This window comes from Rhyacophila brunnea, unplaced genomic scaffold (assembly GCF_057557595.1).
Source record: "Rhyacophila brunnea isolate RB1 unplaced genomic scaffold, BYU_Rbru_1.0 scaffold_13, whole genome shotgun sequence".
NCBI classification, from domain to species: domain Eukaryota; kingdom Metazoa; phylum Arthropoda; class Insecta; order Trichoptera; family Rhyacophilidae; genus Rhyacophila; species Rhyacophila brunnea.
This window is the reverse complement of record NW_028232785.1, coordinates 24,877,069-24,902,363: the sequence shown is the minus strand read 5'-3', so window position 1 is coordinate 24,902,363 and position 25,295 is coordinate 24,877,069. Positions and strand designations below refer to the sequence as shown.

General features: G+C 34.6%; 1 protein-coding gene and 1 long non-coding RNA gene across 3 annotated transcripts in view; one reads left to right on the top strand and one right to left on the bottom strand.

The window, feature by feature from the left end:
• Positions 1 to 25,295, top strand: part of LOC147077025 (uncharacterized) — a 208,717-nt gene that overhangs the window by 15,964 nt on the left and 167,458 nt on the right. The window lies entirely within an intron of this gene.
• On the bottom strand, positions 4,118 to 18,263 carry LOC147077029 (uncharacterized). The gene is made up of 3 exons (XR_015069404.1): positions 18,028 to 18,263; positions 9,506 to 9,631; positions 4,118 to 6,504 (listed from the first exon to the last, which is right to left on the bottom strand). It is a non-coding gene; the product is annotated as an uncharacterized LOC147077029 (long non-coding RNA).

Sequence of the window (25,295 nt, the reverse complement as noted above, 5' to 3'; positions counted from 1 at the left end):
TGAATTAGTACAGGTTTTCGGAATTTATACGAGATCACATTGCATTTTATACAGGGCTCGAAATTGACAGGAGCATACCGGAGTGCCGTTCCTGTTCGTGAAATCGGTAAAATTATCGATCCGTCTCGTGGAAAAAATTATTTGACCATTTGAACCAGATAGGCCAAAAATAGAAAATCTAACACACTTATTTTTATGAAATACCCATAAAATTTGATAGCTATGGAAATATCTTCAGAAAACTGTCGAGCGCTCCGGTTCGTAAACTTTTCCATTTCAAGCGCTAATTTTATAAGGATTCAAAGCCTGGGTGTTTGTGATTATTTATTTTTATTTTCAATAAGTATTAAATAATACACTACTGTCATTGGGCCTTTTGCCCTGTTGTAGTGATATAAAACATAATATTAGTAATATCATATTAAGTATGTTTAAAAATATTTTTTTATATATTTATATATTCTCCATCGGCCGCTGGACGAATGCAGTCATTCAGTGGTACCCGAGGGGCACTAAGCGGCCACAGGGGCGCCTTTAAGCCCGCTGGATTGACGAACTTGTCAGGTTTGGTGGAAGTACGTGGGAAAAAAAAACAAGGAACCGAGAAGAGTGGAGGGAGCTGGGGGAGGCCTTCATCCAGAATTGGATCGACCTCGGCTGAAAAATATACATTTATATTCTAATTCCAATTGACTGGTAATATCATTGATGGAAAACGTTTGTCAGTCAATTGAATACAGAACCGAACATCATCCTTTTATTAAAGTTGCTCTGGTCAAAACAAAGCCAAACATAGAAGAACTGAAATTCTAATGGATTTAAGCTCTGTACTATTCCATTTAAGTCTTTTTTTGCGACCCGGGTTTCGCCTTTCGGCATCTTCAGGCGCCGTGTACACTCACCAAAGGTAAACACACACTGACAACGAACTCTCTTTACCTAGCTTATATAATAAATCAATACAATAAAGTAGGTAACCTCCCTGGAGGCTACCCAAAACCACCAGTCTGTTCAGGTTGTCCGGTCCACGCCAGACAATATGTCCAAAAAACTGCAGAATGCGTCTCAGACATATTGTTGAGAACCGTTCTTTTATCTGCAGTCTCTGGATGATTGACTGGTTCGTCCTATGTCCAACACTACATCTCAAAGGCATCAATTAATTATTGCTCTCCGCTCCTCTTCCGGACTTCATGCTCCATTACTCGATTCCGTATAAAAATATAGAGAACACTAATGTTTACACAAGCATCATTTTTGTGGCAATTGAAATTCTCCGATCCTTCCATATATTATTATGTAGTTGTAATACTTGACATAACAAGCCGATAATACCTACCTAGTCCTCTGAAGCTCACAAAGAGGCATTTAATTCAGTCGCAACAAACATGAAAGTAACATAAAATACAATAATATAGGTACCAGTTCTACAAGGCACATCATGAACAATACCTAGGTAGTTATTATTAATGATTATTTAGCGCCCAAAAGCGCAAAAAGATTTTCGCACGCAGATGCTTCTAGAGATTGGAATTGTAAACAGCATTCGAAGATAAACTGGATCGCAAAATTGTATAAAAATGTAATAACCAAAAGTATGTAAAATGAAAATCGCTATTTTCGACCATTCGGAGGTGTTTATTTGATCACTTCCAAGTCCCAAATAACAGAAGATGCCCAGCAACCTGCATACTCAGTGACGTCCCTAGACAAAATGCCACCCCTAGACATCGCTAAAATGACACCCCATTTTTTTATACAATATTTTTTATCATCCTTCCATGACTCCAATATCTAAGAAATGTGTTATATGGATACAATACAAACAAAATATACCTATAGGTGTAATTTAAATGCTATCTCTACTTCAAAACACAATATTGTCCACGGTTTTCAGATACAATTCAATATACACCTGACAACTTTCAAAACTCTTGAGTGACTGGCAAAAATATTTGGATTAATTAATAAGGTAAGTACGAGTATGTAGGTACCTGTATATAATTCTCAAACCTGCACATGTCATTGCTCGTCATCAAGGATGTGATGTCCAAAGATAACGGAAGTAAACTAGACTTCACAAACCCGACAAAAAATACACTCCTGTTAAACATTTCATGTCAATTAATACATTTTGTTTCCAACCAGTGAGCTGTATTTTTTAATGGAGATATTTCCGTAATCACTATGTTAGGTACCTATTTCTATATACACTTAATGATTCTTATTAATTTGCCCCCTTTGGAATAACTGCCGCCCCCAAGCGACGCTCAATCTGCCTACCCCCACGGGACGTCACTGTGCATACTAATCGAAGAAGGAGAATGCATCAGAACGCTCTAGCACTTGACAGGAGAAGACAGTAGGTGTATTATGTATATTTTTGCAGTTTGCAGCTTACTTAGTTCCAGGCCGTCAAAATGTAACGGGATAATATTATTTTTAATTACCGATAAGTGACATTTATTTTGTTCACAATGCACCGTTTTATTTTACGCGCTTTCGCGTCAATATTTGAGTTTTTATTAATTATACGGTTATTGAAATACTATGCAGAAAGTATTAATTTATTATATTGTGAAGACTTCCATTATTTAGTAGGTATTATCAGCACTAATATTTGGAATTAAATATTAAATAGCATAAATCAAGCAATACCAAGCTTATAAATAATAAGTATGATGCAAACACTGCATTTCAACACCGGAACGAAATTTATTTCCTGCTAATAAGCTATTATAGTTCAGTGATCGCCAAACGATCGCTCGCGAGCTACCGGTAAAGCGTCAATTACATTGAGCTTCTTTACGAGCTGTTTGTTGGCGAATTTAAAAGCGGGCGATTCAGCAACTGCGATTTGATGATTACACACAAAACTTTACATTCGCTGAGAAGCCACAAGCCAGCGACTATTTTGACAGAACGCAGTTCGTTTTTTTACCGGGAGGTTGCTACTGCGCTCTACTGCGGCGTGTAGCGTGTAAAGTTGACCCGCTTTCAACTTTTCTCGGTAGAGTGTTTACAACCTGCTTGTTAGCTTGTTCGATGATTACACTGGGCGACTTTACAGGCAGATTGTAAATTTGCCAACAATCAGCTCGTAAAGAAGCTCAATGTAATTGACGCTAAACTCGCGGCGGAATTTTCGGTAGCTTAGTCTTCTTCGATGGCGCTACAGCTCAAGTCGAGCCTACTCCACCGCCGTCCTTCAGCCGGAACGGTCCTCCGCACGTCTTTTCCAGTTCATGATTTTTAGCTGCTGGTTAGCATCTTTTGTAATGTTGAACCCCATCGTGTGCATGGCTTTCACTCTGGCCTTTGCCCCCTGGGTTTCCTTCGAGGATCTTCTTCGGTATCCGTGACTCAGGCATGCGCTGGACATGGCCTGCCCAGTTTAGCCTCAGGAGTTTTATGAAGGTGGAGAGTTTTGAATATTGGTATAATTGGTATAGTTCCGTGTTGTACCTAATTCTCCACTCCCCACCATCATTCATGGGTCATTTTCGGTAGCTCACTTAGGATATTTTATAATATTTATTATTTGCCTCTCAAATGTTATTATTTGACTTCGGAATGAAATATTTCTCGAACTAAGTTTCAATGAACGTTGTAATATTATGAATTTCTTGGCATAACGATATAAGTATATTATACAATATCTAGTAATCATAACAATATTAACAGTCTTATTCAAATTAATATTATTAGTCGCACAGCTAGGCATGGAGAGGTGTATGTTGGGCATCACGCGAAAGGACCGTTAGATAAGCGAATGGTTAATGAAGCTGACAGGAGTATGCGATGTAATAGACGTTGCCAAACAGCTGAAATAGAGATGGGCGGGGCACATTTCTCGCCGAAAGGACGGCCGCTGGACAAACGCCGTCATCCAGTGGTACCCAAGGGGCACGAAACGGCCACAGGGTCGCCCTAAAAGCCGCTGGATTGACAAACTGTTAAAGTTCGGTGGAAATACGTGGCAAAGACACAGGACCGAGAGAGTTGGAAGAAGCTTGAAGAGGCCTTCATCCAGCAGTGGATTGTTCCCGGCTAATGATGATAACAATAGTTTAGTTACTCTATGGGTGCGGTAGGGTTAAAAAGACAACTAATATTATAATTGCATAAAGTATTTATTTTGTGAATACTTGTATTATTTAGTTGATACCAAGCTATGTACTTAGACAAACTAAAAAGCACATAATCATTTGGAAACAAAAGTGAGACATTGGCAATAAGATTATTTAAGATTTAAATATTAATAACATAAATCAAGTAATATTACCCTTATTAAAAATACGTATGATGCAACACTGTATTTCATCAACAGAACAAATTTGTTTTCTAAATAATGAAAACTCTTAATTTTAAGCAAAATGTCCCTTTACGATTTAATTAGTTATTTGGTTTTTAAAAACAGGAAATATAATAGGATTTATTGAAAATACTTAATTTAAAAACACTTCTAAGATATATTGTCACCAAATATACCCCCCTTCCCCCAAAGAATGCCTCAAATCACACATCAAAATTCTATATCAAATCATAAATGACCAGTCCTGCAAAAGTTTGCAACCGCCGTAAATATTATAAAATAAAATATATCCCGCAAACGAAAGGCGCTTTACATCACATTTTACATCCGACCTTGAAAGCACAGCGGATAAGCGAATTTCACAGTTAGTTGGCCGAGTCCTTAGAAATTGGGGAGAGAGATATTTTTTGAAAGTTTCCCAAGTAACTTCTTCTTACCCTGAAAGATAGTTTTGTAGTCAGTCGAAAGATCACCCTCGCGATGAAAGGCAGGTCCAGTGACGCAAGTGCCTCGGACGACAGACTTTTCAATGTTAGCACTAATTGCCAAGTGCCACGCCAAAAGTGAAACCCCCGCGGAATTGTTTTGAATCCGTATCATAATGACAATGTCTTCATAACCGTGAATAAATTATAACTCTGCGCAGGGTTAACAAATCCAAGTTCGTGTTAATCATTTTTTTTTTCTTTTTAACGACACCTAAAATGTTTCTGCATGAAGGACTCCACAACACCTACGTGAGTTAAAGCGGTATTAATATATAACCACTTGGAAGACACCCATCAGGTTTCGAGCCTGCGTGATCGCTATTCGCGACCACGTGCTCTGACTTCCTTTATAATATGTGTCTAATCTAATTGTAAAAAGTTATATTAAATACCGAATCAATCATTTTGTCACGTGATTTAGTAAAGATTAACGATGTTAACAAATTAAACAGTGTTTTCAACTGGGTGAATCTTTTTGTGTGATTTCAATTGGCCAGATAGTCGGCATGAAAAATTACATTTATCACATTTAAATTTCTTTTCACCAGCATGCGTCATTGTATGCCTTTCCATGCTTCCAAACTGTATACATGCGTAATTACATTGATCACATTTAAATGGTTTTTCGCCAGAGTGCGTCATTTTATGTCTTCCCATGACATCAGATCTTATACAAGAGTAATCACATTGGTCACATTTAAATGGTTTTTCAGCAGAGTGCGTCATTTCATGTCTTTTCATGTGTCCAAATAATATGCATGCGAAATTACAGTGAGCACATTTCAATGGTTTTTCACCAGAATGCCACATTTTGTGCTTTTTCATTATATTCGATGTTATAGATGAGAAATCACATAGATCACATTTAAATGGCTTATCACCAGAATGCTTACTTTTGTGCAATTTCATAAAAGAAGATGTTGTACAAGAGTAATCACATTCATTACATTTAAATGGCTTTTCACCTGAATGCACCATTTTGTGCAATTTCAAGCCACTAGACTTTATACATGCATAATCACATTGATCACATATATATGGCTTTTCACCAGAATGGGTCATCTTATGTAGTTTCATGGTAGAAAGTCTAATGGTGGAGAAATTACATTGATCACATTTAAATGGCTTTTCATCAAAATGCGTCATGTTGTGTATTTTCAAGTGCGTAGATCTTCTACACGAGTAATCACATTGGGCACATTTAAATGGCTTTTCGCCAGAATGTGTCATTTTGTGCATTTTCATTTTATTAGATGTTAAAGATAAGTAATCGCATAGGTCACATTTAAATGGCTTTTCACCAGAATGGGTCATTTTGTTTAGTTTCATGTTAGTAGTCTTAACCGTCTTGTTCGTTATTACGTGTTTATGAAACACTTTGTGAAGTTTCAATAAATATAATGATGCAAAAAACTCAAAACAAATACTGCATGCAAAATTTTTGTTATAAAATGTTTTTTTCTCTATCTTTATAACAGCTACCAATAATTCAGGAGCTGTGACGTTGCATTGTAAAAGATTTCCTTTAGCAGTGATACCAACGGCGTCGTCTACATTAGTAATTGTTTCATGTACTCCGAGTTCTTTCTTTATGTCTTGGTCATAAATCTGTATTTCATCGTATATTTCTTGAACTTCTGAGATTTTCTCTAACACTCTAAGACTAGCGACGTGGATCAATTTACTGTTTGTAGAATTCAACTAAAAAAACATATAGTAATGGATTATGTAAAGTATTTATTTATATTTAAAATATATGTAGATATCTTAAAAGTAATGGCTCAAATAGACTCAATGACGATCGGTAATATAAATGCCGAAAAACCCGTTTCTTATATTGGCATCCTGTGTCACAGGGTGTCACAGAGTGTAAATACGATGTCATAGCTGTCATACAATATGTATGTATAATATGTCGGAATGGCATAGATATAATCATATACACTAAATCGCTCTTAGCATATATGCACCAGATCATCATTGTGTCTGTTTCAACTTTAATTGAACGTAGTTATGCAGAATGTAGCCAGTCCACAATAATGTCGACCTGAGATAATGGCACTTTAGCAACGTGATATTAAAAATGCATGTCAAATTGTAAATACCTAGTATTTTATTTCAAGAATATTTTTTTTGCGGCTTGGCTATTTTCAGCAGAACGTAGAGAAAACCTTCTCGCATCTGATCTATATCATATCTTTTTTTTGTGGATTGGCTACTTTCTGCATAACTATATCCAATTATGAATTATTATAGGAATGTTAATATGCAGAGTAAGTTGTATCACCAATATCACCTGCGAGGGGGGGAGAGAGCATTAGGCACCCCCTCTCACTGTGTGGTGTAGGATTATGACGCCTTCTGCTGTTTGTAACCGGAGATAAATTAGGATATCGTATGGTTGTGTGGACTGTAGAGAACGGCATTTTTAATGGAGAATAAAAATTGAGGAGCTCATTATCAAACACGGCCAAGTCATGTTCACTTTTTTTTTTCATGAGAGGCGAAAGTTTGTTTGACTACCTTTTCATGACATTTTATGTTTTCATGCAATCTATACACAGCTTCCTATATATACAATTGAGAAGATAAAATTTTATTGAAAATGCTTAGTTTCTTCAGAATCACCTTGGATACATGACTTGGCTGTGTTTGATACTAAGGTGTTGACTAGGCCGCTTTTGAAACTAAAATGTGTTGAAATGGCATTTAAAATTAAAATTTATATCAGGAATTCAGTCTTACAGCAGTTATTTTTTTTTATCATCTATTAAACATCAGGCAAAAATAACTCCATACAAAAGATTGCAAACAGCTGATTGATGGCTCCTTGATGACTTGACCGCTTTGATAACAAGATGTCTCTGAGTTGGCCATTTTTGATATTGAGAGCACATTTTAAGTTGAATTTGATGCTGACATATATATATTGAATTGTGGGCATTGAAGTTCCCTACCGGAATCAATCAAAAAATGAACATCGGCCAAAACATGACTTGGCCGTGTTTGATAATGAGCTCCTCAATTATATTTGCTACATTGGATTACAAAGATCAGTGCCCCCCGAAAAGCTGTGACTTATCAACGGCAAAAGAACTCTGGCTTTAACTTACTGCGGGCTAATCATAATGTTATCAACATCGAATAAATATTTTTGGCTTGCTCTTACTTTCTTGTACCAATGACTTATTTTTTTTGGTCGACACAAGTGTCCATAAATTTGACTTATTGACTAGAAATAGTTTTGTCTCGTAGTCACATCTGCTCATAAGTCTATGAGTCAGCCGGATAATGATTATGGGCTTCTGGAGTTTCTGGATTTTTCTAACACTTGATGTTATTACTTATACTTAACTATTTCTTTTATTCAACGAATAATTCACAAGATTTAAGAATGTACCATTCCGATTATTGAACATAAATAATTTTGAAAAACAGTTTCTGAGAAAATAAATTATAATCAATAGAAAAAATCCTTTTGAAAAAAGTAAGCCACCCCGGCAGGGCATCGAACCCTGCATCTCCTGTGTTTACGCCCGCAAATACAGCAAACAAATTTAAAAAAAAGCAATTTACAAATTATTAGCAAGTTCAAGTAAGTTACATCATAAAAAATATTGGAGAAATCCACGACGTCGGTTAGTAATTTAAGTAATAGGTATCTACTTTGATTTAATAAAAACAAAAACCGATTGCCAAAGTAGCTTGATTTAGAAGAACGCTGATGAGTAGGTTTTAAAAAGACAATTAGTACGACAAAAAATGTGACAATTAGTACGTCGCCTTGTAGCATAGAGCTAAATGCGACGGACGGGGCGTAAACCCAGGAGATGCAGGGTTCGATCCCTGCCGGGGTCGCTTACTTTTTTCAAAAGGATTTTTTAATTATGTGGAAAAATTATGTGTGGTCATTACCTATATTTATTACAACTGAAGACGCATGAAAATCCAATATATAATTTCAGACGATTGCAAATCCTTCACCACTATATGAATTTCACATTTGAGGCGTCTAATTCCAAAAAGCGACAAGTCCACATTTGCTCAAAATCGAGAAAAAAAATATTTTAAGTCTCGATTTATTACAAAAAGCGCCAAGTCCGTGTTTCATATTATTTAAAGCTTGGTTGATTTCGCGCGTGTTTAAGTCAACCAATAAGGGAACGTTCAATATTAAATAGGGCGTCCCCCATGCTCTAGCATCTGGTAAACTCATGACAGTGCCACGGAAATATGTGCCTTATTCGAAGTAAATTAAAAAGTGAGGTACAAATAGCGCTACGTCCAATTTTATTTTGCCTATATTTATTACATTTAAAAGTTTATCCTCTGAAACAAATTGCCATTTGGTACTAATTTCGACATAGAATACAACGGAAAAAATAATCTTACGTTAAAACAAATAATTGAAGCTTGAAACATAAAAACGTTGTTTCCTGAAAATATTGAATTGTGGACTTGTCGCTTTTTGTAATTAGACGCCTCATTTCTAAAGTACGCGTAGGACCTAAAGATGGCAAGAATGTGAAACTTGACAGCAGGCAATTACTTGACATTTTGAAAATACCTAATAAGCACTAGTCTTGTATCCATTTTTATCAGATGGTCAATCCAAGTTAAACATATTCCTATCTATGATTGTTGTGAATTAAAAAGATAATAATATGAATGTAGCTACTTTTTTCCATAGAATATTGTATACCTGATTTGCTGGTCCACGGTCCAAATATGAACAGCCAGGTTGTGGGTCTTCAACATACTCGTCATCGAGGTCAATTTCTTCGTTGATATTCTCCGATTTGATATCAAGAAGGTTCGTTGAAGACTGCTGAAAAAAATATACCTATACAATTAAGGGTACATCGTAGTCAGGATTGACAAGATCAGGCAGAAAGTGATTATTATCATGCCCAAACGCAGCTTTATACAACGTTTTTCTTAGCTCGTATTCTTATTGATTGTCCGGTGGTTCGTTGTCCGGTACAAATCTTGCAATCGATTTTTAACTAACTTCCCGACTAGCTAGACATTAAAGAATTTTTAATACCTACTTATATCAGAACACGATGCCAATGTATTTTTTAATACTTTTAGCCATCTTTAAGTAGAATTAGATTCATTTTCAGTTAATTCTGTTTTGTATGAAAAGTTATTTCGACACCATTATTGGTTGCTAGGGATCTGGGCTCCTTGCAACTAAATTATTAATATATACGTGCGTTACTATGGAAATCAATATGACATGTCAATGACACGAACAAAAACGCCGACCTTCAGTTAGTGTTTATGGCAGAGTATGGTTTAACGACATAACTATACAAATCTAGCCTTGTAGTCAATTCTACTTCTCAAATAGCCGTGCGACAACCTCACGACGAGGTACAAACAGAATATATAAGTCCCATGGTCCTAAACTATGGAAGAAGCAGAGAAGAAATGGTCGAAAAAGACCATGAACAGGTAACCAGTAGCGTAATCGTTTAGTATTAGGAAGTAAAATGTATGTTGTTAGCCTTTTCTTTGTAAATGTAATAAAATTTTACGTAAAAAATTTCGCCTCGGAGAATCGAGACTGTTCAAGTGTAATTGGAACGCTGTGACCGCAGACCTCGAAATGACACGCCATGAAATTTCAAATCGATCTATTTCGGAAATAATTTCCGGGAAATCTCCATTAAACTTAGAAAATAAGTTATGGGAGAGATTGTTTACGTAAAATTAAGCAGGTACATGCTTCAATAACTTTTATAGCTATAATGGAAGTGTATGAAAATTGGAAAAGAAAATTGAATATTTATAAATTTATATACTGTATAATTGTAAATAAAGAATTTTAATACTAATTTTATCAATACAAGATAGGAGTTAACTACCGTTATAAAAAATATTGTAAACGCGTATCTATATCTATAGACGCGTAATTATAATTATAGATTTTGTTAATGCTATAACTTGCTGACTATAATGAATTTTGTAAAAGTAACAATTGGAAAAACTTGAGATTCTGGTATAGATGGGTTTCTACCCATAAACAATAATAAATCTTAATTGCCTCCTAAGTAATAAAAGAATCAAATACTGCGACTAAAAACACAAGTTGGCGCGTGACCTTGAACCTTAACTGAATTCTGTTCGACTAGAATTTACGGCCCGGCTGTGTTGAGTTGCCGGATAAAAATAGATTCAAGGTTACGTTTAGATTACTATGGAAAAGCCACTATTAAGGACGAAATAAATTTGTAGTCGCTTGTAAATAACATCTTGTTAGGATTAAGCATTTATATATTTAAGTTGAAATGTTAAGTATAATATTATAGTATTTTCACGTAATAATGTTCGTCCGAAAGGTAAATATCGAATGAAACGTTTTCTGCGGCTCCAAATAGTTTTATTAAAACTTAGTAAAATTCTATTGGCCTAAAAAGGCCAAGAGTGGTGGAAAGGACTAGTACGTGGGTGTCAACCTTTCATTTTGACATTTTAAATTTAAAGACTGCCATTCCCTTATTTAGTACACGAGTACCTATTCTGATACCTCGTTGGAAAGCTAAAAACTTTCCCCTTCGTTTGAACACGAAAAATCATATAAAATCAACTATTTTGCTGACGTCACCGTAACTACGTATTTAAAGGACATGTTCTAGAGGGTGCTTAAAACACCCCTATTAAGTCTTAATTTTGCGGAAATAAAGTAGAGTAAATTTAACCCGATTTAATTAGAAGATATCTCTATTAGAAAGTTACCAGGAACGGGAGATATACGTAAATTTATCCCGTGAGAGAAAGATATACATCTGCTATCCCTTACGGACTGTTTCCTGTTAAACCTCCATCCCGAGGGTATAAAAGGTGACATCCTTTTTCCGTAAAATCATTAGTTTCTACACTTCTCACCGGCGATCTTCAGTAAGCAGCAGACCTCTCTGCGAGCTTGTGGGACACGGTTCTCAGTACATTCGCGATTCATACGTACCAGTAAGTCCCCTTCGACGGGCAAAACGTAGCGCGAATAACTCGTATCTGTCAGTAGTGACGTCGGCCGCCAAAACGTAGCACGAATACTACGTATCTGTCGATAGTGACGCGCCGCGGATTAATTTTATTTTTCATTACTCATCATACGAGGTGACGTAATCGAGATAAATTACGCGATCGAATTTGTTTTATAAAAACAAATTAATAAACTCAGTCTGTAATAATAAATTTTACAAATCTTTTCGGGATTATAAAATAAATTTTTGAAACTTTATTAAGTAAACATAATTATAAAATAAATTTTTGAAACTTTATTAAGTAAACATAATTATAAAATAAATTTTAGTAAACAAATTCATAAACATAAAAACAAATTTTAGTAAATAAATTTGTAAACATTAAGCAAACCTTTTGTAAACAAGTCTGTAAACACAAATAAATATTTGTAAATACACTGTGAACATAAATAAACTTTATAAACAACAATAAAATAATTCTATTCTTTTATAAACCTAATACTGTGTGACCAAAGAATAATTTATATTTTCTTTCTTATGGGAAAATATTTCATGAATATCCAAAGAATATCTGCGTATACATTCTCTGAATTAGGTGTGACTTTTTTGGGAATTTGTGAAAGATTTCACAGAGATCCTATAGTGAACAAATAAATAGTTTACTGATACTTTAATGAGATTTAATTACGGGAACAATGACAGTTAACCTTATTGTGTGACCGTGAACTCTAGTACCTGAATAAATTCGGCACCACACCAGCTGAGAGTTTTATTCGGGAATTCAAAAGTTGTGATACTACAAAGGAGATCCACCTCTCCTAATTCATCACTAGTCTCCTCAGTGACGGCCCGGTAGCATTATTGAGCTAGCCGTGAGCCGGGTCATGTCATCAAGTACAATTGTTTTTAAGCTAGTCAAGTCAAGTTTATATGGTTCAACACAATTTAAAACGACGTATATAAAATGTCCTTTTTATCTTGTAATTATTACATTAAAAACAGACTCGCATGGAACGTCCTAAATATTGCATGGGGAGACACACAGCTGACACTTGCATCAGTACCGGTGAATTAAGATCTCACATTTGGCATAGGGATTATAATCAATACCGGTATTCATCAAAACATAATATAGAAATAATTACAAGATAAAAAGAACTTTTTATAAACCACGTTTTTAAATTTTCTGTTGAATCATATAAACTTGACAACTCTATGTATTAATAAATACATTTTTTGTACTTGATAGAAATACTGAATAAATATTATAGAATACTGAAATGTCACTTTGACATTTCATATTGATTTCCACAGTAACGCACGTATATATTAATAATAAAAATTTAGTTACTGGGACCCCCTTGGCAACCAATAATAGTGAGTAGCATGGTCCCCACAAAGGGGGGGGCTGACATGGCTTAGCCTGGGGGCCCGGACTCAGGAGGGGCCTAACGTGGCGAGCCGACCAGATAAGTAAGTTAAACACATATCACAAATTGCTCAGTAGAACAGTAAAAAAAAGACGCTATTTTCCTTCAATAATATTATTATTTAAAAGTATGTGCTTGTACGATACAATTTTTAATTGTGTATCGATACTCAACAACTCTATAATTCAAATGGATGTATTATAAAAAAAACACTAAATATACACATTAATTTTACCACGTACACCATTTGAAAAACGCTACTGTAGAGCATCATAGTGCCTTTATCCTTAGTGATAGGTAGGGAGGTCCTGCAAAGATCCTAGCCTGCGGGCCCGCTTCAGGATGTAGGGGCCATGGTGAGTAGTAAATATTACATTTAACGATTTTTTTCCGAAACATACAAAACAGAATTGACTGAAAATTAATTCAATTCTGCTTAAAGATGACCAAAAGTATTAAAAGAATGCATTCTCGTCGTGTTCTGATATATTCTAAAAGTTTCTAATGTCTAGCTAGTCGGAAAGTAAGTTAAAAATCTCCAATCGTCCAATACAAATTTTGAACAAACAAGAAAAATCTGTACCGTACAAACAAGAATACGAGTTCATAAAAACGTAGTAAAATAGTACCACCTATCAATAAGTTTAACGATTAAAGTCGATTTATAACAATATTTTATAGCAACCAAAAGAACCTAGGTACCGATATTTATTATGTTGACCTTTGTAAATATGTATAGATCATATTATTTTTTAACTGATAATTTTTAACCTTTCCCTTACCATGGTAAAAAAATTACGTCCGTTCCCATGCCGTCCACTCAGTGTTCCGCTAGAAATTTGGCATTTTAAGGCATTTTAAAAGCTAATTGAGTGCTTCAAAAGGTAAAGTATGTTTTTAAATACTATTTAGTCATCGTTTAACATGTTATTCTGTGTATATCACATGCAATTATCTTATAATCGTGTATAATAATCGGACATCGATAAATGTACGTCATAACCAAACCACGGTGTGTCTCGATCTGTTTTCAATGGAACAACGAACACACGCTGGCATTTCACGGAGAGTGGGGATGGCTAATTCATCCGAAGCGGACGAGGGTGTTGTAAGGTAGACTAGCACGTGTGCAGGCGTTCGTTATTACGTTCGCCACATAAAATAATAGATACCAAGCATATTATGAAATAATATTGGCTTCGATATATGTTAATGAACACATTAAGTTTTATTGCTTACATTTTGTCCAATATAAATTATAGTGGACAAAAACATATATCTAAATATATATCAAACTCAAAATTTTATGAAAACCTTTTTAGGGGCTTCTGAAACTAGGCGCTTCACTTGAAGAGTTAAAAAATACCAACAACATGACGTGTAATAATAATATGTATTTTATATTCAACGAAAAGAAAAAGTATGAATGAAAAAGTGTGCACAAAATTGTCGGATTGCCCAAAGCGTACTGAAACTACTTATTATGGTTTTATTTTGGCTGGGTTTATCTGATTTTTTAAAACTATCCAACACCATACTATGTAAATTATTGTAGTACTCGTTCAAGAAAAACAAATAGGTACGTATGACTCACAATGCACTATTTATGTCGGATCTTGACAGCCTACCTCCACACTTCACCACTAAGAAATAATAGTATAATATTATGTATATACCTACATCAGATTGAGTATGATCATATTTATTTATATAATAATATTATTTGGTAAGTACTTATGAAATTAGAATGATTCAGTAATCTTAAAATGAATTTCTTGTACCTACCTAAAATCCACCGATCTTATGGATATATTATATTATATAGTTAATAATATATACTATTATAACACAATATCATGTAAACACAACAGGTTCACTATGATTATTTATTTACATATTAGGTATGTAAGTAGGTACCTACTTTATAATTTTATTATTGGTACTTATAAAATTAAGAGATACAAATGTAAAAAAAAAGTAAATATTCATTGTACCTACTAAAAGATATTATACCGATTTTTCCGACGGGAAAGTTTGAACATAGGTAACTGCAAACACTATAAAATATTTTTTGCAACTGTGTGTCTACTTCATAAACAAAAGAAACTCCACGTGTACTACCTAGTTGCACTTGAATTGCATTTGCTGACTCATTATTATTTTCGGATGAAAACTATTATTAGTGATTTACGACGACAACACAATTTATTACGGTTCAACCATGGACCAACAAAATAATGTCTCATTTATAATCTTTTATAATTAAAAAAAAAACTAATATAGGTAGGTATTAGTAATATCGTCAAAAAAAGGATACTTTAGAATATCGTATTAACTACACCGCACCGCAATTTACAAAGCTACAGTTAACGATAATAAATAAATACAAATATATTATTATTGATGCCAGTCATTAGAACATACCTACATTTTCTGTAGCTGTCTGATTTCAATGCAGGGTATTTATTTAAACGGGTTTAACATTTGGGTTTGAATACAACATTTGAATGGGTAGGTACAACAATATTATGAAATTTATCGCATTGTATTATTTTCCTAAAATTCTAAAACAGAATGAAATAATATTACCCTCGCCAATATTTAACATATTGCATTGCCTTATATGATAATAGTATAAACATGTAGAACATGTGAATACGCCACGCCACATGCTGTGCTGTTTTTATTTAGCCCGCTCGAGATTTTTTTCAATTGCTTGTGTCCCACAAACTGATGTAATCCTTACACAACCTTGCAACAAGGGTCCGTATTCTAAATCCGGGGAGAGATTTTATTACTTTATTATTTTATTACTAGAATTATGGTCAATGGCAATGGACCCTTTTTGTCAATTGTTTATGAAAAAACGCCACATGTAGCGAAGTTAACACGGAAAAATGAACATTAATAACATTGCGTTAAAGGTTGCTCTGGCGTTTATCGTCAGATGTATTTGAAAAATGTAAACTTCAAGGTTCGATATATTATGGGAGGCTATCACTGAATGCATTTTTCACAGAATTATGTTGAACAAAGACATACATTTCTATCTCTGACTAACAAATGACATTTTAAAATAGTGTCTCATGTTTACATTACTATTATGCGCGTTTCTCTAACGTATATCTTTCTAGATAGTCCTGTCACTGTCTTATCAAAATATTGATTAGACTTTCGAAAAATGATTAATTTTACATATAAGACATTCAATTTAACTACCTACATATTTTTCTTTTTATGCCTAAATATTTTATCTACAAATAGCTAAAAGTAGACGTTTATATACATAATAATAAGTGGGGTATCTATGATTTTAGGTCAATTCTAAACTGCGAGACCATCGTGGCAACGGGAGTGTTAATGTACTTAACCAAATACCTAGTCGTATGAAGCAAATAAAAATTGCCATTTTCGATCATTCCGGTGTTATTTGTTCACCCCCGAGTCCCAAAATATGACAGACGATAATCAGCATACTGCCAGGAAATAAAAATGCAGATCACTTGCAACCATTTCGAGGGAGATAACAGTATGTACTTAAAAAAAAACTACCAGGCGCCACCTGTCATCACTCTTAGATGTAGCGACATGCTAGTACTGCACTGTAAGCATCTCGCATAACATTATGAGTATCCTATGGTTTGTAATCTCAACTAAGGTTGCGTACTTTTGTTCAGAAAATTCCGGGACATTTTAGGAAGAGAATAATGTATAGCTCTTCCGGCTAAAATATAATGATACTATTTATGGGATTGCGTCCATTATGAATTGATTTTTCGGGGAAAATTATAAATAAAAAATTATCGTATAAAGGTTGAAACAGACACAATGACGATCTGGCACATATATGCTAAGAGCAATTTAGTGTATTTGATCATATCTACGCCATTCCGACATATTATACATACCTACATATTGTATGACAGCTATGACATCGTATTTGAGTCGCTTAGAATCATAACTCACATATTGCAATTTTGTCGTTTTTTTGTTAAATATGCCAAGTGATTCTAAATGAATTAATCTATATACCGAAAAATAGTTAAATATTAAAAGTCAATTTAAACCATGTGAAAATCGTTGACAAAGTTCATTGTTGGTGTAATATGTCGTATATTTCAAAGAATAGAGTTTTGTCACCAACGCCTTCCTAACCAATCGGGGAGCTCTATTTCTCATAGTATGCTGTATGTCTGCAACGTTAGGAGTATTAGGTATATATATTTAAAAAAAAAAAAAGTTATTCGACTCTCTCACTCATTAATATTCTAGGGAGTTCAATATGTACTGTTCTTCTAATTACAAAAAATAGTGCTCTGTTGGTTTTTAGTGATTATCTCAAAACTTGATTTTTGGAATATGTGAGGTGATTCTAAGCGACTCATTTACACTCTGTGACACAGGACGCCAACGTAGGAAACGGGTTTATCCGCATTTATATGACCGATCGTCATAGTCTATTTGAGCCATAATGGAAGGTTTTGCTAGATATTTTGCTCGTGCCGGGGATGCTTAAACCGGGATCCTGGACAAGGTATTCGATTCCGGCAAATTCGGGATAGATACTTGATTCTCTTTATTTGCGTATCAGTTTGTATTTCAAATGTAGAATAAATGCGTTCATGTGACAAACCAAGACAAATTATATGACACAGATTAGGAACCTTATAGTAAATATAACCTGATATAGTGAATAGAAAATACCTCTAACTATTATATTGTTATTTATTGGATAGTATATCACAATCACAATCACGAGGTCAAATGGTAATTAAGTTCAATGTAAGTTTTCAAAAACTAACCTCAAATACACAACTGTCATTGTCTACTTTCTCTTGCTTTACGTAAGCGCTGGCGTCCGGGCTGTTAGATTGTTTTATGTTTACGGGTGCATCACACCAATATTGTCCTTCCTTATCGACTTCTCTAAGATATGGCTCGCGTTTGACATCCATTATATAGAATAATTAACTTTTGAATCGACGTGTCAAGGAACAACTAACTTATCGGGCATCGGTTGGTTTGATAGAGTGTTGCCATCTTTTCAAAGTGGAATTATAGTACAGAGCCTCCAAAATAATAGTATTTGGGGAGAAAATATAGTACGCGTTGTCATCTGTTGAAAATTTAGAGGTTTTTTGTTTCTCAGAAAAAAATAACGGAGAATTTGAGAAACTCCGAAACGGCTTTTTATTTATGTACCTCTTCCGACCAAAAATGGTCAACGACGAATTCAAGAATTTTCATTTTAAGCCAAATTCAAGGGATTTTTTTACGTTTTTCGAGCAATTTTTTTAGAAATTCTCCAAATCCTCTTATATTTCGAAATTATAGTAATTTGAACCAATTTATCGTGCGGGAATATCGAAATTTTAGTACTTTTTACATATTTCTTTCATTATAGTATTTTGGGCGTACTATAAAATATGTTTTATATTGTACATAGTATGCGGACCAAATTTATAGTACAAATATACTATAATTATAGTACGGTTGGCAGCACTGGTTTGATAGAGCATAGGCCATGGACTATTGACTTTTGAGTAGTCTATGCATTAGGGCATTATATTAATCAATTATGTGGAGATTATAGTACAACGGTGTGAAAATTATAGTATTTTTGTTAAAAAAAACTATAGCCCATAAATATTTCATTGCCTTGAATACTTCAAAATTAGCTCCCTACCAAAGAAATTGGACTCCCCATAGGGGTAGCACACAACTGTCAGTGCGTACTCGTTTTGTGAGACAAAGTTTTATCTCTCTGATATTGGGTACACTTTGCTGCAAATGGGCCATACTCGGACATAAAAATGCCCCACTGAGTATTTTTTTATCAACACTTCAGCTTACAACCAATTTATGATAAACGTATTTTCATTATAAAGTAAGTATTTTATTTTTAATAACAAAAAAAACAATATTGGGAAAAATTAAACACAAATCAGTTAATAGCAAAGGGTTAAATATTGGAATAAGAAATATGGTCTTGTTTTTACATATTGTTCTATATAAAATAACATAGCAGTATTGTTTAGATAAAACTGTTAAATAAAAAACACAAATAATAACAGTTAATTACAAACAAAAAAAAGTTTATTATGGTACCTACTTATTTACGCATGTATATTTTGAAAATATTTTATGAAATAAAAATATAACATGGGTTCATTTTTGACATATTGTTATAAAATTACTTGTTTATATAAGCCTATTAGACACAAAATATCATTTCATTAAACCATAGTAAAAATATATAAAATGCACAAAGTGCATAGTTTCAAATAAAATATTGATGGTATTGAAGACTCTTTCAGCCGGATAATGTGTCCACCTCTGAAGAAAATATTTTCCAAGAAATGCTTCCCACTAAATGAATATTTAGATGGCACCCAGCTCTCCCGCCCGACTGCATCAATCCACAATTTCCGAAGAACTTCATTTTTCGGAAATCTGAAATAATTTAATTTATATATACTCCATTACATACTTCATATAAATACAATTTTTTGTTTGGTATTCTTAAAAATATATTTAACTCTTAAATGAAATATAAAATCTATGTAAATAATGAATTTCATTGTCTAGCACTAACAGTTTTTACTTTGAAAAACACATCGTATATTTTGGGTTCAACCTAATATTATGCATACGGCCATAGATTTTTCGCAATAAACAACCATTTGACGTTTGATGTAAAAGTTGTGAATTGTTATTGTAAAAGATCTTTTAGGAAAAACTATCAATGTATAAATTATTAATAGTATGCATATTCTTCCGAAAAACTGTTACTCATTTGTATTCTTCCATTAATAAACACTTTTTTTACCGAATAATAACGTAGAATAATTCTCATATAATAACACTCATTTGTCAATAAACGTAAAGAAAAATGTAATATTATTATTATAAATACCTGTGAAAAGATACGCCGGCATTTCTCCTGGCTTTGCATCCTATTGCACTGCAAGAGACCATAGTTTTTTTTACTTAAAACGTCGACGAAAATATCTCACTTCTTTCAAGATCGAGAGAATAACAATATTATATCCGCCATGTTGTTTTACGGCACGAACTTGAAGTAGCTGCTCCAGAATATCAACTGTCTTTATCCGATTCGTATTTTTAGTACATAAATGATGGCATGTTCCCTCTCCAGTCTTCAATCTCTTTGCTCCCTACCTATAATAGTAATTTGGCATAATATTTATTGTAAACATTATATTATTTTTGGGGAATAAAAATTAAGTAGGTATTGTAGGTACCTACCATAATTAATTATAATATTATGGTTACCTAACTACCTAGTTTTAACATAGACTACAAGTAGCCCCAGTAGTAGTACCAGTTAGCGCCCAAAAGCGCAAAAAGAATTTCGCACGCAGATGCTTCTAGAGATTGGAATTGTAAACAGCATTAGCAAACATAAACTGCTTCGCAAAATTGAATAAACATGTAATAACCAAAAGTATGTAAAATGAAAAATTTTTGACCATTCGGAGGTGTTTATGTGATCACTTTCAAGTCCCAAATAACAGAAGATGCCCAGCAACCTGCATACTGATCGAAGAAGAAGAATGCATCAGATCGCTCTAGCACTTGACGGGAGAAGACAGTAGGTGTACTATATTTTTGCAGTTTGCAGCTTACTTAGTTCCAGGCCGTCAAAATGTAACGGGATATTATTATTTTTAATTACCGACAAGTGACATTTATTTTGTTTACAATGCAGCGTTTTATTTTATGCGCTTTCGCGCCAATATTTGAATTTTATCCAGGTATACGGTTATCGAAATATTTTGATTAATACGGCATTTCGTTGTCAGGTAACAGTGACTACCTATGTATAATCTAGTCACTCCACTCCACGACTAATATCAGCTGTACCTTAGAGGCAGACGGATGCAAATCCAAATAACTACCCAATTGTTCAGGAGAGCCAAAAAACAATTTTTATTTTCAACGAATACTCATAACTTCATAATAACAAAATATGCATAGAATGACCATTATTTTTTTATTCTAATTCAATTAAAGTACTTCTGGAATATGTAAGAAAGGAATACATAAATAATACAATTTTATATCTAAAAAAAATAAAATAAAAAACGTAGTGTGGATGTGCATCCTTCTGCCTCTAAAGATATTTTGTTAATGTGGATTTGTATCTTATTAACCTAGCCAAAATAAAACAATTTATAACTTTACAAAATTTATAGGTATAAATATAACAAAGCAAAACACATTTTTTAAAAAAAATTTATTATGTCATCATCATCATCACCAGCCTGAATCTATTCACTGCTGGATGAAGGCCTCGCTAATCTCCAAGCTGATTTCACTTCTCTCGTTCCTTTGCGTTGCGTTGCCAAGTTTTTCCGCAGAACTTTATCATATCATCGATCCAGCGGCTTCTAGGTCTACCTTGCGGATGTTTTTTACCTCTTGGATATCACTGGATGACTAAATTTGTCCTACGATTGTCCTTTTTTCGAGCCATGTTCCAGCCCATTTCCATTTGAGGTTATTAGCAAACTCTATCACATGGTTCCCTTATCCACTCATTCATTTTTTTGTCCTTTTGCGTTATGCCCAGTATGCACCTTTCCATACCACGTCGTGCTACTCTAAGTTTCTGGATCTCTCTTTTACTTAAGCTCAATGTTTCAAACGCATGTGGTTACGGGAAGTACACACTGGTTGAACACTTTTCACTTTAGGCATTTTCGAACAAATTATTCAGGCAGCCAAAAGCACTCCAGCCTAGCTTTACTCTGCGAACATTTTCATCAAATATACATCCATCTATAGACACTTATTGTGCCAGGTAGATGTAGTTTTTCACCTGTTCGAGCTGAATGCCATTGATGAGGATCTCTGTTTGGCCCGCAAAGCAGTTGAACATGACTTTATTCTTTGATACATTTATTTTCAAGCCTACTTTGTTGCTTACTCCAGCGAGTTACTGCATTCTGCTTTGGAGGCCTTCTGAGTCTTACAAACGACTATTTATTGTTATCGGCAAAGCGTAGTTGACTCACGTATTCTCCATTTATGGGGACCCGTGTCATTCCAGTCAAGTTGTCTAAATAAGTCTTCAAATGTAGCTGTAAATAGTTTAGCTGAGATTGTATCACCTTGTCGGACTCCTTTGCTGATAGGAAATGCGCGATGGTTTATGGAGATGTTGTTGCGCTACTGTATATATTATTGAAAATATTTATATAGCGCCCAGGGATTCCTTGATTTCTGAGTGCATCGAGTATTGAAAATTTCTTTATGGAATCGAACGCTTTCTCATAGTCTATAAAACCCATGGATAGCGGCAGCTTGTATTCCTGTTACCGCTCTGATTTCACTGATGACTTGGATAATATGGTCCATAGTGCTGTATCCTCCTCTAAAGCTCATTCTCCTGGCTGGTTCTCGTCTAGTACATATTGCAGACGGTTTGAGAGAATTTTATCTTAGTGGATTATTGGATTTGCATCCTTCTGCTTCTAAGGTAGGCATGGCATTTGCATCTTTATGCTATGCATATCTTGGACTAGGACTTTCATCTCTCTACCACTAATAGATAAAGCCTTTAGCATGACGATTCTTAAAAAAACTCATTTTCCCCAAAAACGGAGTTGCTCCGTCTGCCTCTGAGGTACAGATATTATAATTGCAGAAAGTATTAATTTATTATATTGTGAAGACTTCCATTAAATAGTAGATATTATCAGCACTAATATTTTGATTTAAATATTAAATAAGTATGATGCAAACACTGCATTTCAACACCGGAACGAAATTTATTTCCTGCTAATAAGCTATTATAGTTCAGTGATCGCCAAACGATCGCTCGCGAGCTACCGGTAAAGCGTCAATTACATTGAGCTTCTTTACGAGCTGTTTGTTGGCGAATTTAAAAGCGGGCGATTCAGCTACTGCGATTTGATTATTACACACAAAACTTTACATTCGCTGAGAAGCCACAGGCCAGCGACTATTTTGACAGAACGCAGTTCATTTTTTTACCGGGAGTTTGCTACTGCGCTCTACTGCGGCTTGTAGCGTGTAAAGTTGACCGGCTTTCAACTTCTCTCAGTAGAGTGTTTACAACCTGCTTGTTAGCTTGTTCGATTATTACACTAGGTGACTTTACAGGCAGATTGTAAATTCGCCAACAAACATCTCGTAAAGAAGCTCAATGTAATTGACGCTTAACTCGCGGCGGCATTTTCGGTAGCTTCTTCTTCTTCGATGGCGCTACAGCTCAAGTCGAGCCTACTCCACCGCCGTCCTCCAGCCGGAACGGTCCTCCGCACGTCTTTTCCAGTTCATGATTTTTAGCAGCTGGTTAGCATCTTTTGTAATGATGTCACCCCATCGTGTGCGTGGCTTTCCCTCTGGCCTTTTCCCCCCTGGGTTTCCTTCGAGGATCTTCTTCGGTATCCGTGACTTAGGCATGCGCTGGACATGCCCTGCCCAGTTTAGCCTCTGGAGTTTTATGAAGGTGGAGAATTTTGAATCTTGGTATAAGCGGTATAGTTCCGTGTTGTACCTAATTCTCCACTCCCCACCATCATTCATGGGTCCTTTTCGGTAGCTTACTTAGGATATTTTATAATAATTATAATTTGCCTCTCAAATATTATTATTTGAATATATATAATTTAGAAAAATACTTTCTGAGAGAGTATATTATAACCAATAGAATAAATCTTTTTTTTTTGAAAAAAGTAAGCTGGGAATCGAACCCTGCATCTCCACGGGAAAACGTCCCAAACGTCGCATTTATCCAATATGCTACGGTGTGACATACTAATTGCGACAAACTTTAACTATTGGTCATTTTTAATACCTACTCATAAGCGCTACTTTGGCAATCGATTTTTGTTTATTAAATCAAAGTAGGTAACTTTTTACTATATACTTATTTGAATAAAAGAAATAGTTATTATTTGACTTCGAAATTAAATATTTCTCGAACCAAGTTTCAATGAACGTTGTAATATTATGAATTTCTTGGTATAACGATATAGGTATATTATAATAGTCATTATAAAAATAATAACAATAGAGTCGCACAGCGAGGCATGGAGAGGTGTATGTTGGGCATCACGCGAAAGGACTGTAAGAGAAACGAATGGGTAAGAAAGCAGACAGGAATACGCGATGTAATAGACGTTGCCAAACAGCTGAAATGGAGATGGGCGGGACACATTGCTCGCCGCAAAGACGGCCGCTGGACAAACGCCGTTATCCAGTGGCACCCAAGGGGCACGAAACGGCCATAGGGTCGCCCTAAAAGCCGCTTGATTGACTTACTGGCAAAGTTCGGCGGACATACGTGGCAGGGAAAGACACAGAGCCGAGAGAGTCGGAAGAAACTTGGAGAGGCCTTCATCCAGCAGTAGATTGATCCCGGCTGATGATGATAACAATAGTATAGTTACTACATGGGTGCGGTAGGGTTAAAAAAAAACTAATATTATAATTGCATAAAGTATTTATTTTGTGAAGACTTGTGTTATTTAGTTCGTACCAAGTTATGTACTTAGACAAACTAGAAAGCACATAATCATTTGGAAACAAAAGTGAGACATTGGCAATAAGATTATTTTAGATTTAAATATTTAATAACATAAATCAAGTAATATTACCCTTATTAAAAATACGTATGATGCAACACTGTATTTCAACACCGGAACACATGTTTTCTAAATAATGAAAACTCTTAATTTTAAGCACCATGTCCCTTTACGATTTAATTAATTATTTGGTTTTTAAAAACAGGAAATATAATATGATTTATTGAAAATACATAATTTAAAAACACTTCTAAGATATATTGTCACCAAATATACCCCCCATCCCCCAAAGAATGCCTCAAATTACACATCAGAATTCTATATGAAATCATAAATGACCAGTCCTGCAAAAGTTTGCAACCCCCGATAAATATTATAAAATAAAATATATCCCGCAAACGAAAGGCGATCTACAGAGCCACCTGCTTGTTAGAGGCAATATACCTACATCCAATCTTGAAAGCACAGCGGACAAGCGAATTTCACAGTTA